This window comes from Salvelinus sp. IW2-2015, unplaced genomic scaffold, assembly GCF_002910315.2.
Source record: "Salvelinus sp. IW2-2015 unplaced genomic scaffold, ASM291031v2 Un_scaffold4507, whole genome shotgun sequence".
NCBI lineage: Eukaryota > Metazoa > Chordata > Actinopteri > Salmoniformes > Salmonidae > Salvelinus > Salvelinus sp. IW2-2015.
This window is the reverse complement of record NW_019945777.1, coordinates 5,516-20,059: the sequence shown is the minus strand read 5'-3', so window position 1 is coordinate 20,059 and position 14,544 is coordinate 5,516. Positions and strand designations below refer to the sequence as shown.

At 50.5% G+C, this 14,544-nt stretch overlaps 1 pseudogene; it reads right to left on the bottom strand.

Annotated features, from left to right (window-relative positions):
• Positions 1-1,319: 1,319 nt before the first annotated feature.
• LOC139026347 (piggyBac transposable element-derived protein 4-like) lies at positions 1,320-5,551 on the bottom strand (annotated as a pseudogene).
• Positions 5,552-14,544: the final 8,993 nt, after the last annotated feature.

Here is a 14,544-nt window from a genome sequence, read left to right as displayed (position 1 = left end):
TATTACCTGCATTGTTCGGGGACGTAGAAGGCACACAGGCATTCGCTACCACTCGATTTAACATCTGCTAACCATGTGTATGTTGACTAATAAAATTTGATTTGATTTGAATTTGATTTGATACAGTTGACCAGGATCCCTACAGTTGACCAGGGTTCTACAGTTGACCGGGATCCTACGGTTGACCGGGATCCTACGGTTGACCAGGATCCTACAGGTTGACCAGGATCCTACGGTTGACAGGATCCTACAGTTGACCAGGATCCTACGGTTGACCAGGATCCTACAGTTGACCAGGATCCTACGCGCTTGACCAGGATCACAGCGTTGACCAGGATCCTACAGTTGACCAGGATCCTACGGCAGGATCCTACGGTTGACCAGGATCCTACGGTTGACCAGGATCCTACGGTTGACAGGTCCTACGGTTGACCAGGGTCCTACGGTTTGACCGGGATCCTACGCGTCACGTTGACCAGGGATCCTACGGTTGACCGGGATCCTACGGCAGGATCCTACAGGTTGACCAGGGATCCTTACGGGTTGACCGGGATCCTACGGCAGGCATCCTCACGCGGTTGTGACCAGGATCCTACGGCGGATCTGGACCAGGATCCTACGGTTGACCAGGATGCCTACGGTTGACCAGGATCCTACAGTTGACCAGAGGACCTTGGTCCTACGGCAGGATCCTACGCGTTGACCAGGATCCTACAGGTTGACCAGGATCCTACGGTTGACCAGGATCTTACCGCGTTACAGGATCCTACGGTTGACCAGGATCCTACGACAGCGACTCCTACGGTTGACCAGGATCCTACGTTGACCAGGATCCTACGGTTGACCAGGATCCTTACGGTTGACCAGGGTCCTACGGTTGACCAGGATCCTTCGCAGGATCCTACGGTTGACAGGATCCTACGGTTGATCAGGATCCTACAGTTGACCGGGATCCTACGGCAGGATCCTACAGTTGACCAGGATCCTACGGTTGACCAGGATCCTAGCTTGACCAGGATCCTACGGTTGATCAGGATCCTACAGTTGACCAGATCCTACAGTTGACCAGGTCCTACAGTTGACCAGGATCCTACGGTTGACCAGGATCCTACAGCAGGATCCTACAGGTTGACCAGGATCCTACAGTTACCAGGATCCTACAGTTGACCAGGATCCTACGGTTGACCAGGATCCTACAGTTGACCAGGATCCTACGTTTGACCAGGATCCTACGGTTGACCAGGGTCCTACAGTTGACCGGGATCCTACCGTTGACCAGGATCCTACAGTTGACCAGGATCCTACGTTTGACCAGGATCCTACGGTGCAGCGACTACGTTGACCAGGATCCTACGGTTGACCAGGATCCAACGGTTGACCAGGATCCTACGGTTGACCAGGATCCTACGGTTGACCAGGATCCTACGGTTGACCGGGATCCTACGTAAAAAATACCATTGTATAGTTCTCTCCAGTTGCTTCATCTCTGCTCTGTCAGACTGTATTTTCACAACTCTGTCAGACTGTATTTCACAACTCTGTTCAGACTGTATTTTCACAACTCTGTCAGACTGTATTTCACAACTCTGTCAGACTGTATTTCACAACTCTGTCAGACTGTATTTCACAGCTCTTGCCAGACAGTCAACATTGAAGACACATTTGTGTGTGTCGGTGTGTGTGTGTGTGTGTGTGTGTGTGTGGTGGTGTGTGTGGTGTGTGTGTGTGTGTGTGTGTGTGTGTGTGTGTGTGTGTGTGTGGTGCTGTGTGCAACCAATAATGTTTAGGTATACAGTAAAATGTACTGGTCCAGTACTGACCCCTACAGGACAGAAATGAGAAAGGACAGAACAAAGACATATTCATTCAAACATAGTATGAATAGAAATGGATCAAATGAAACAACATAATTCCTCTGATTCAGAGGGGTCGAGTTAAATGCGGAAGACACTTTTCAGCTGAATGTATTCAGTTGTCCAACCCCCCCCCCCCTTTCTGTCCTGTGTATAATCATGGTGTAAATCTGCAGTGAGAAAGACAACCTGCAGTTCTCCACATGGCCACTAGGAGGCTCTGTCGTCTCATAGAATCACAGGGTCCTATTCACTGGAATTAGAGAAATCCAACCTCACTGTCTACCCTGAGGCCTCGGTGAATAAATGTCAGCTTTGAAATGTTATCCCGTGAATGATCACACGTAATTTGTTTCAATACAGTTTGATCTGAATTGTAGTGTAGTGGACTCAGCATCAAACCCTGTGGGTCACCCGAGGAGACCAGAGCAGATATACACCAGCTGTCTCAGTAGGAGTGATAATCTAGGCCAGGTCCCCATTATATTACCTATTCAGTAGGAGTGATAATCTATACCAGGTCCCCATTATATCACCAACTCAGTAGGATTGATAATCTAGGCCAGGTCCCCATTAGATTACCTATTCAGTAGGAGTGATAATCTAGGCCAGGTCCCCATTAGATTACCTATTCAGTAGGAGTGATAATCTAGGCCAGGTCCCCATTATATAACCTATTCAGTAGGAGTGTCACGCCCTGACCTTTGAGAGCCTTTTAATGTCTCTATTTTGGTTTGGTCAGGGTGTGATTTGGGGTGGGCATTCTATGCTTTGTTTTCTATGTTTCTTTATTTCTATGTTTTGGCCGGGTATGGTTCTCAATTAGGGACAGCTGTCTATTGTTGTCTCTGATTGGGAACCATACTTAGGTAGCCCTTTTTTCCTCCTTTCAGGGTGGGTAGCTGACTTTTGTTACACTTAGTCCCTGTAAGCTTCACGGTTATTTTCTTCGTTTGTTGTTTTGTTGGCATCATTTTTCTAACATAAAAGGAATATGTACACTCACCACGCTGCACTTTGGTCTTCCTTCAACGACGGCCGCGACAGAACTACTCACCACCAAAGGACCAAGCAGCGTGGTCAGGAGTGGCAGCCCCTCAAATTCTTTTGGGGGGGGGGGCCCACATGGGATGGTCGGCGAAGCCGAGGATGGAACTAGAACCAGTCGGGGTGAACTTGGAGGGGAGCGAAGGTAGTGAAGCAGAGACAGTGAAGGAGTTAATGGGGAGATTGGAGGAGAGAGCTATGAGAGAGCTGCTGTGTTGGTGCATGCGGCGTGTCCTCGGTTTGATGTCACCTGAGCTCTCCATACTCATCCTGAGGTGCGTGCTAGCCGTCTGGTGAGGACTGTGCCAGCCCCATGCACCAGGCCTCCTGTGCGCCTCCCCAGCCCTGCACGTCTTGTGCCAGCTTGGCGCTCCAGACCTCCAGTGCGCCTCCACAGCCCGGTGAGTCCTGCGCCGGCTCTACGCACGGTTTCCCCAGTTTGCCAGGAGAACCCAGTGCGGCCTGTTCCGGCTCCCCGCACGTGCCGGGCTAAATTGGGCATGCAGCCAAGAGGAGCGGTGCAAGTGCTAAGCACCAGAGCTCCAGTGCTCCCCTACAGCCCGGTTCGACCTGTGCCTGCGCTCTGGAGGTGCCGGGCTAGAGTGGGCATTCAGCCTGGAAGAGTGGTGCCAAGGCTACGCACCAGATCTCCAGTGCTCCCCCACAGCCCGGTTCATCCTGTGCCTCCTCCACGGACCAGGCCTCCAGTAGGTCTCCACAGCCCGGTTCATCCTGTGCCTCCTCCAAGGACCAGGCCTCCAGAAGGTCTCCCCAGCCTGGTGAGTCCGGTGCCTGCTCCACGGGCCAGTCCGGGGCCCCCAGCGAGGGTGCCCAGTCCGGGGCCCCCAGCGAGGGTGCCCAGTCCGGGGCCCGCAACGAGGGTGCCCAGTCCGGGGCCCGCAACGAGGGTCCCCAGTCCGGGGCCCGCAGCGAGGGTTCCCAGCGAGGGTGCCCTTGTCTAGGTTGTCCACGCCACCCTTGTTGCAGTTGTAGTCTAGGATGAAGGCCGGCTTCCTGTCGTGACGATCGCTGACTTGGAACTCTGTGTGCAGCGTACTCAGAAGTAGCACGTTCTTATTTTTCTTTGCCAGGTAGGACACTAGAGTGGCGGTGGGCGTGAAGGCAAACCTGGAGGACAGGACCTGTCTGCWATTTGACTCGAGCAGCGCCGGCGGGAGCTCGGCCTTGTTCTTTCTCACCGTGCCCACCATGGTGAAGTTCCTCTCGAGGAGCCGCTGGCCCAGTTTGTAGGAGGTGAAGAAATTGTCACACGTGACATTGTGACCGCTCAGTCCCGTTGTCAGATCGAGGACGACGCGCATCCCCTGGTTCTTCTCGGGGCCTCCGCTGGCCGCCTTGCCGGTGTACACTTGCATCTTCCAAGCGTAGCTGGACTTGGCGTYGCAGGCCACCCACGACTTGATGCCGTATTTCGCCGGCTTGCTGGGAATGTACTGACGGAAAGGACAGCGGCCTTTGGCAAGGGGAGAAGAGATTGGCGTCATTGCCGGCTCATGGGGGGCAATGAGTGCTACGTTATACATATACTAGCTCTCTACACACACACACACACGCACACGCACACACACGCACATGCACAGTACCTCTGAACAGGACCAGTTGCTCGTCCACTGTCACGTCAGGCCCCGGGTTGTAGAAGGCCGGCAGATGCGCCTCCCAATGGTCCCAAACCTCTCGTATGGCTGCGAGTTWGTCCGTGGCGAGCCTCGCGGGTCTCGACTGGCAATCGTCGAATCGCAGCAGCCTCGAGTACTTATGAAAGACCTTGAGCGGCATGGTGGCTCGGAACACGGTCCTGCCACTCACAGGCTGGCAGCGGCCTCGCCTCGGGACCTGTAGACGCCCGCTAGGATCAGCAGGCCTACGTAGGCGCGCAGGTCGGTGACGTCAATGGCTCGGCAGCCTTCGCCGTATTTTCACGCCCCGTGCAGATTTGTCATTTCCAGAATTATCCTTTCTATCGCTGGTGTGACGAACATGTGGAAGGTGGACGCGATGTCGCGGGCTTGAGTCACGGCTAAGGCCGTGAGGCCCGGAACTCGTCCGGCCCGGCGTAGGCCACGGGGGACCATTTGATTTTGCTGTTTTCCGACAGCAAAGGCGTCTCCCTTTGGGCTCGAGCCGAAGCCATCTCTTCCTCGTGTTCGTCCTCTTTTTCGTCCTCTTGTTCGTCCTCGGGGGCTTCCTCCGGGTCTTCCTCCGAAGAGCGCGAAGACGCCTGGTCGGCCTCGCGCTCGGGGTTGTATTCCTCCCCGTCTTCCGAAACCTTTTCCTCCTCCTCCTCCTCAGAATCGGAGTAGTCTTCTTGGTCGACGCAGGAGAAGATCTATTCTAGAACATGCGCAGCGGTGAAACGCACGGCCATGGCGGTTTGGGTCCACTGATCGGGTCCACTGAGCAGCGAGGAAGAGCACACGGCACGGGGGTAGCGATGACTTTGTGTGCCGCTGACAATATTAGTATCCTCTTTACGGGCCAGCTTACACGGGAGACGACGTGAATCGACGAGGCGCGTGTTCGCCCCTGTTGCGCCGCTGGGCGTGTGTAGCCGTGTGTGCAGTTCACCCGTGCACCACTGGGCTGTACTCTTGCACACACAGCGGGGTATGTCTGGCCCTGGCTGGGTCACTCTGACCCCGAGCACAGCGGGGGAGCCCCCACCTCACACAGTACACACAATAGCATACACCTCCCTAGTGGCTGGCTGGGTCACGCTGACCCCCAGCACAGAGCACAGAGAGGGAGCCCTCCAAACACAGGTCATGAGTCACTCTGACCCCGAGGACCACGGGAGGGTTATTAAAAAAAATACTGGTTATATATATAAARAAGACCTTCACTTGAAAAACCTGAAAAAAGCGTCAATAGTTCTGTTTGTTCATTTTGAGACGCCGTAGCCAGCACCCATTTCCTCAAAGTAGTCAGAATAAATCTTTTTTWTTATTATTTATTATTATTTAACTAGGCAAGTCAGTTAAGAACAAATTCTTATTTACAATCACGGCCTACCCCGACMAAACCTGGACGGCGAAGGTTCTGTAGTGACGCCTTTAGCACTGAGATGCTTTAGACCGGAGCCCCTAAGGAACCACAATAACTATGTCATACATTTTTACGTTTTTGATGAAGAGATCTTAGTTGCGCAATTTTACATCTAGCTAAGATGTTTGGTGCAGTATTTCTCAATGAAAAATGTGCATGAGAACGAGTCAAAAACTTAATTGAAGAATCCCTACTGTTGACCAATCACAGAAGGGGCGTAGACGTCGACTTCTGAACTTTGGCTTGCCTCGAGATAGAATGTTGTGCACTAACAGACCAAAAAAACCTTTCCAAAGACGAAAATGAACTAAAACGACAAAATGTTCAACCTGACAGAGTTTGAGAGGATCTGCAGAGAAGAATGGGAGAAACTCCCCAAATACAGGYGTGCCAAGCTTGTAGCGTCATACCCAAGAAGCCTCGAGGCTGTAATCGCTGCCAAARCAAAGTACTGAGTAAAGGGTCTGAATACTTATGTAAAAGTGATATTTCAGTTTGTTATTTTTAATAAATTACCAAACATTTCAAAAAACTTTTTTTTGCTTTGTCATTATGGGGTATTGTGTGTAGATTGATGAGAGAAAAAAAACAATTTAATCAATTTTAAATAACGTAACAAAATGTGGGAAAAGTCAAGGGGTCTGAATCCTTTCAGAAGGAACTGTATGTACTCTTCCGAAGTGTTTTGGATGGGAAGCTTGCGGATGCCTTTAGAAGTTCACAACCAGAAGGTGTAGGCTGAATAGAAAGAATTAGGCTCAAATGGAAAAATATTCAACTAAATAATAAGGATTTCTTGCATCCTAATAGAGGTGTGGATTACATCTCACATGACAGTGTTGGAACTTGTAAACAAGGCTGCATGGGATTTCTGTTAATACAACTCCATGCAGCCAATGGCAATGTCCGCTTGATGTATAATGCCGGGAGCCGCTTGTGGATTTGACAGCTCTAAGACAGTTTCACCTCCAACACCGTCAGAACAACCGCTGTGCGGACGTCGACTAAAGCGGATCTGATTGAATAAAGCCCTAAATCAGCAGCCCTATAGTATATATATATATATATATAGGTACAGTACTGTTATGAGGGCACAAGGCAAGACCCAGATGCAGACACGGGAGGCAGATGGTTTGAGTCTCTGATATTTATTAAATCAAAAAAGGGGTAGGCAAGAGAATGGTCGTGGAGAGGCAAAAAGTTAAAACCAGTTCAGAGTCCAGGAGGTGTGGCAGGCAGCCTCGAGGTCAGGGCAGGTGGGTACAGAGTCCAGAAAAACAGGCAAGGGTCAAAACCGGGAGGACTAGTAAAAGAGAATAGAAAAGGCAGGAGCACGAGAAAACCACGCTGGTTGACTTGGAACATACAAGATGAACTGTTACAGACAGACAGGAAACACAGAGATAAATACACTGGTACAGAGAGACAGGAAACACAGAGATAAATACACTGGCACAGACAGACAGGAAACACAGGGATAAATACACTGGTACAGAGAGACAGGAAACACAGAGATAAATACACTGGTACAGAGAGACAGGAAACACAGGGATATATATACACTGGTACAGAGAGACAGGAAACACAGGGAAATATACACTGGTACAGAGAGACAGGAAACACAGGGATAAATACACTGGGGAAAACAAGCAACACCTGGAGGGGGTGGAGACAATAACGAGGACAGGTGAAACTGATCAGGGTGTGACAACTCTTAATACGGCCCCTGAGCATGTCAACCCCGAGTCACACAGCTCATCAAACTGACAGCTATAAACAGTGTTTTATGACATCTAATGCTGCTCTAAGTATAATCATATCCCCCGCAGACACTCCATAAAGCTACGAAAGGGTCAGAATGAATTCCTGTGGAGCTTTGGAAAATCTAAATTAGCATATTTACAATGTGAATGATAGGAGACCTTGCATACAGCAATGACAGCACACTTTTTGAAAAAGCAACGGCGCAATGCGGCCTGCCTGGAGTAATAAACGTTCACCAGGATTACAACTGTGATTTAGTGCCTATCATCCGCTCTGAGCCCAGCCCTCCTCCCCATCCCTCTCTCCTCTCCTCCATCCCTCTCTCCTAGTCTCCATCCCCTCTCCTCTCCTCCATCCCTCTCTCCTCTCCTCCACCCTCTCTCCTCTCCTCCATCCCTCACTCCTCTCCTCCCCTCCATCCCTCACTCCTCTCCTCTCCTCCATCCCTCTCTCCTCTCTTCCATCCCTCTCTCCTCTCCTCCATCCCTCTCTCCTCTCTTCCATCCCTCTCTCCTAGTCTCCATCCTCTCTCCTCTCCTCCATCCCTCTCTCCCTCTCCTCCATCCCTCTCTCCTCTCCTCCTCCCTCTCTCCTCTCCTCATCCCTCTCTCCTAGTCTCCATCCCTCTCTCCTCACCTCCTCCCCCACTCCTCTCCACATCTCCTCTCCTCCCTCCGTCCCTCTCTCCTCCATCCCTCCCTCTCTCCTAGCCTCCATCCATGTCTCCTCCATCCCCCACTCCTGTCCTCCATTCCTCACTCCTCTCCTCCATCCCTCTCTCCTCACCTCCTCCCCTCACTCCTCTCCACCATCTCTCTCTCCTCCCCTCCGCCCTCTCTCCTCCACCCTCCCCTCTCCTAGCCTCCATCCATGTCTCCTCACCCCCCACTCCTCTCCTCCATCCCTCTCTCCTCTCCTCCATCCCTCTCTCCTCTCCTCTATCCCTCTGTCCTCTCACCATCCGTCTCTCCTCTCCACAATCCCTCTCTCCTCTCCTCCATCCCTCTCTCATCTCCACCTCCCTCTCTCCTCTCCTTCATCCCTCTCTCCTCTCCTACTCCCCTCACTCCTCTCCTCTCTCCTCTCCTTCATCCCTCTCTTCTCTCCTCCTCCATCCCTATCTCATCTCCTCCATCACCCACTCCTCTCCTCTATCCCTCTCTCACATTGAAGAGAGCTTAACTTCTCTAGGGTAGGGCGCCATTTTCACGTTTGGATGAAAAGCATACCCAAATTCAACTGCCAGCTACTCATCCCCAGAAGATAAGATATGCATATTGTTAGTAGATTTGGATAGAAAACACTCTGAAGTTTCTAAAACTGTTTGAATCATGTCTGTGAGTATAACAGAACTTATTTATCAGGCGAAACCCGAGGACAAACCATTCAGATTTTATTTTTTATTTTTTGAGGTCACTCTCTTTTCAATGAGATTTCATTGGGAAACCAGATTCTAAGCGACCTGCTTGCAGTTCCTACGGCTTCCACTGGATGTCAACAGTCCTGAAAAATTGGTTGAGGTTATTCCTTTGTGTAATGAAGAAGTACGGCCATCTTGAAGTCGAGTCACTCTCGGTGTCCTGTTTGATCGAAGCGCTTGAGCAGAACGCTGGCTTTAGTTGGTTTAAATCCTGTATGAACACAGATCATCCCGTCTTCAATTTTATTGATTATTAACTTAAAAAATACCTAAAGTTGTATTTACAAAAGTAGTTTGACATTTTTTGGCAAAGTTTACAGGTAACCTTTGAGATATTTTGTCGTCACGTTTGAGCAAGTTGGAACCTGTGTTTTTCTGGATCAAACGCGCCAAATAATGGGCATTTTGGATATATATCGACGGAATTAATCGAACAAAAGGACCATTTGTGATGTTTATGGGACATATTGGAGTGCCAACAACAGAAACTCGTCAAAGGTAAGGGATGAATTATATTTTTATTTCTGCGTTTTGTGTCGCGCCTGCAGGGTCGAAATATGCTACACTCTCTTTGTTCACTATGGTACTATCCTCAGATAATAGCATCGTATGCTTTCGCCGAAAAGCCTATTTGAATTCTGACATGTTGGCTGGATTCACAACCAGTGTAGCTTTAATTTGTAATTCTTCATGTGTGATTTAATGAAATTTGATTTTTATAGTAATTTTCATTGTAATTAATTTGAATTTGGCGCTCTGCATTTTCTCTGGCTTTTTGCCAAAGTGAGACAGTAGCGTCCCGCATAAACTCAGATTTTTGGATATAAATATGAACTTTACTGAACAAAACATACATGTATTGTGTAACATGAAGTCCTATGAGTGTCATCTGATGAAGATCATCAAAGGTTAGTGATTCATTTTATCTCTATTTCTGCTTTTTGTTTACTGCTGCTCTTTGGCTGGAAAAATGGCTGTCTTTTTCTGCTGTGACTTGGCTCATACCAAACATAATCGTTGGTGTGCTTTTGTCGTAAAACCTTTTTGAAATCGGACACTTGCTGGATTTACAACAAGTGTAGCTTTAAAATGGTGTAAATACTTGCTATGTTGAGGAATTTAAATTATGGGATTTCTGTTGTTTTGAATTTGGCGCCCTGCAGTTTCACTGGCTGTTGACGAGGTGGGACGCTACCGTCCCACATACCCTAGAGAAGTTAAATCATGTCCAACAATTAAAGAAATGTGAAAAGGTGTCATTTTACATCTTTAAAATAGCTGGTTACAGCATCTACAATGATTCCATAATTACCCTTTGATAACAATATGATGACTACACTGCATAATTTCTAGTTCATCAGAGAACCAGCACGGGAAGGAGAGGGAGGACTACAGCTGGCTGAGAGGAGAGAGGGGAGGCAGAGGGGAGATAGGGGAGGATGACAGGCAGGCCGAAGGAGAAGAGGGGAGGGTGACAGGCAGAGGGAGAGAGTAGGGAGGATGACAGGCAGGCCGAAGGAGAAGAGGGGAGGTGACAGACTGGCTGAGAGGAGAAGAGGGGAGGGTGACAGGCTGCTGAGAGGAGAGGAGGGGAGGACGACAGGCTGGCTGAGAGGAGAGGAGGGGAGGATGACATGCAGAGGGGAGAGTAGGGAGGATGACAGGCAGGCCGAAGGAGAAGGAGAGGGTGACAGACTGGCTGAGAGGAGAGAGGGGAGGATGACAGGCTGCTGAGAGGAGAAGAGGGAGGACGACAGGCTGGCTGAGAGGAGAGGAGGGGAGGACGACAGGCTGGCTGAGAGAGATCAGGGGAGACGACAGGCTGGCTGAGAGGAGAGGAGGGGAGAGACACAGGCTGCTAAGAGGAGATCAGGGAGACGACAGGCTGGCTGAGGAGAGGAGGGAAGGGAGGGGGAGGGAAGGAGGGGAGGACAACAGGCAGGCTGAGAGGGAGAGGAGGAAGGGAGGGAGGGACGTGTGGGAGGGAAGGAGGGAGAGGACGACAGGCTGGCTGAGAGGAGAGGAGGGAAGGGAGGGAGGGAGGGTGGGAGGGAAGGAGGGGAGATGACAGGCGGGATGGCTGAGAGGAGAGGAGGGTGACAGGCAGGCTGAGAGGAGAGGAGGGGAGGATGACAGGGTGGCTGGGAGGAGAGGAGGGGAGGATGACAGGCTAAGAGGAGAGTAGGGGAGGACGACAGGCAGGCTGAGCGGAGAACAGGATGGCAGGGAGGCTGAGAGAAGAGAAGGAGATGAAGACAAGCAGAGTGAGAGAAGAGGAAAGGAGGGTAGGACGAAAGGTAGGCAGAGGGGAGAGGAGGACGACAGGCGGGCTGAGAGAAGAGGGGAGGACGACAGGCTGGCTGAGAATAGTGGAGGACGACAAGCTGGCTGAGAGGAGAGCAGGACGAAAGGTTGGCTGAGAGGAGAGGAGGGCAACACGCTGGCTGAGAGGAGAGTGGAGGATGACAAGCTGAGAGGATAGTGGGGGAAGACGACAGGCAGATTGAGGGGAGAAGAGGACGGGAGGGAGGGAGGCAGGCAGGGTGGCTGAGAGAGAGTAGGGGATGACTGCACAGAGGGATGAGGGCATGCTGAGAGGAGAGGAAGGGAGGACGGCAGGCTACGTGGCAGGCAGGCAAGCTGAGTGGAGGATGGCAGGGAGGCAGGCAAGCTGAGAGGAGAGGAGGATGACAAGCTGGCTGAGAGGAGAGGAGGACGGCAGGCTGGCTGAAGGGAGAGGAGTGGAGGACGACAGGCAAGCTGAGAGAAGAAGGGAGGACGACAGGCAGGAGGGAGGGAGGCAGGCAGGGTGGCTGAGAAGAGAGGAGGGAGGCAGGCAGGGTGGCTGAGAGGAGAGGAGGGGAGGACGTCAGGGAGGGACACAAACAGGCTGAGAGGAGAGGAAGGTATGACGGCAGGCAGAGAGGCAGGCAGACAAGCTGAGAGGAGGACGGCAGGGAGCAATGCAGACAAGCTGAGAGGAGGACGGCAGGGAGAAATGTAGACAAGCTGAGAGGAGGACGGCAGGGAGCCAGGCTGGGACATCAATATGAAGGCTGTGTTGGGCTGAGGCTTGGATGTGTTCCAAATAGCACCCTGTTTCTCTTAGAGCCAGGGCTCTGGTCAAATATAGTGCATTATAAAGGGAAAAGGGTGCCATGTGGAACTTAACCCTACACCTCTACATCACAAAGAACAGGATCTTCATAATTTATATCTTACAACCGCTGTTCCTGGCTAACCTATTAGCTCAGGTCAGCTAACGCCCAACAGCTAACTAACCTATTAGCWCAGGTCAGCTAACGCCCAACAGCTAACTAACCTATTAGCTCAGGTCAGCTAACGTCCAACCGCTAACTAACCTATTAGCTCAGGTCAGCTAACGCCCAACCGCTAACTAACTATTAGCTCAAGGTCAGGCTAACGCCAACCGCTTATCTCTAAGTATTTAGCTCAGGTTCAGCTAACGCCACAGCTACTAACCTAGTTAGTCAGGTCAGCTAACCCCAAACAACTAATTTCGCAGGCAGCTAACGTCACTAACTACTATTAGCTCCAGGTAGCTAACGCCCAACCGCTAACTAACCTATTAGCTCAGGTCAGCTACGACAGCTAACTAACTTGCTATCAGCTAACGCAACCTACTAAACTATTAGCTCAGGTCAGCTAACGTCCAACCGACTACCTATTAGCTCATGGTCGCTAACGCCAACCGCTAAACTACTATTAGCTCTAGGTCAGCAACGTCCAACCGCTTACTACCTATTGCTCAGGTCAGCTAACGCCACACGCCGTAATTTAACTACCTTGCTCGGTCAGCTACGCCCACCGCTAACATACTCTTAGCTCAGGTCAGCTAACGCAACCGCTAAACTAACCTATTAGCTAGTCAGCTACCACCGCTCCAACTTTACTCAGGCTAACAGACCCGCTAACAACTATTAGCTCAGGTAGCTAACGCCAACCGTAACTAACCTATTAGCTCAGGTCAGCTAACGCCCAACCGCTAACTAACCTATTAGCTCAGGTCAGCTAACACCCAACCGCTAACTAACCTTCTGAGAATAACACTACATCGTCCCCTTTGATGAATATAACTTTATTTGTCACGGGTGTAGACCTCACAGTGAAATACTTACTTACAAGCCTTTAACCAACGATGCAGTTAAAGAAATAGAGTTAAGAAAATATTTACCAAATAAACTAAAGTAAAAAATAAAAAGTAACACAATAACATAACAATAACGAGGCTATTTACAGGTTGGTACCGGTACTGAGTCACTGTGGAGGCTATTTACAGGTTGGTACCGGTACCGAGTCACTGTGGAGGCTATATACAGGGGTACCGGTACCGAGTCACTGTGGAGGCTATATACAGGGGTACCGGTACCGAGTCACTGTGTGAGGGTACAGGTTAGTTGAAGTAATTTGTACATGTAGGTAGGAGTGAATTAACTACCATAGATAATAAACAGTGAGTAGCAGTAGTGTAAACACCTGGGCAGTCGGAGGCAGAGCAGTTACCATACCAGGTGGTGATGCAACCTGTCAGGATGCTCTCGATGGTGCAGCTATAGTACTTTTGAGGATCTAGGGACCCATGTCAAATCTTTTCAGTCTCCTGAGGGGGAAAAGGTGTTGACGTACCCTCTTCACGACTGTCTTGGTGTGTTTGGACCATGATAGTTCGTTGGTGATGTGGAAACTCTCGACCCGCTCCACTACAGCCCCGTCGATGTGAATCGGGGCATGTTCGGCCGTCCTTTTCCTATAGTCCACGATAAGATCCTTTGTCTTGCTCACGTTGAGGGAGACGTTGTTGTCCTGGCATCACACTACCAGGACGCTGTCGTATCGTTGTCGGTGATCAGGCCTACCACTGTTGTGTCGTCAGCAAATTTAATGATGGTGTTGGAGTCGTGCCTGGCCATGCAGTCGTGGGTGAACAGGGAGTAGAGGAGGGGACTGAGCMCRCACCCTTGAGGGGACCCGGTGTTTAGGATCAGCGTGGCAGATGTGTTATTGCCTACCCTTACCACCTGGGGGGCGGCACGTCAGGAAGTCCAGGATCCAATTGCAGAGGGAGGTGTTTAGTCCCAGTGTCCTTAGCTTAGTGATGAGCTTTGCAGGCACTATGGTGATTAACGCTGAGCTGTAGTCAATGAACAGCATTCTCACATAGTTGTTCCTTTTGGAAAAGGGAATGCTTCATCTGTGGATCTGTTGGGACGGTATGCGAATTGGAGTGGGTCTAGGGTTTCTGGTATGATGGTGTTGATGTGAGCCATGACCATTCTTTCAAAGCACTTCATGGCTACAGATGTGAGTGCTACGGSTCGGTAGTCATTTAGGCAGGTTACCTTAGTGTTCTTGGGCACAGGGACTATGTTGGTCTGC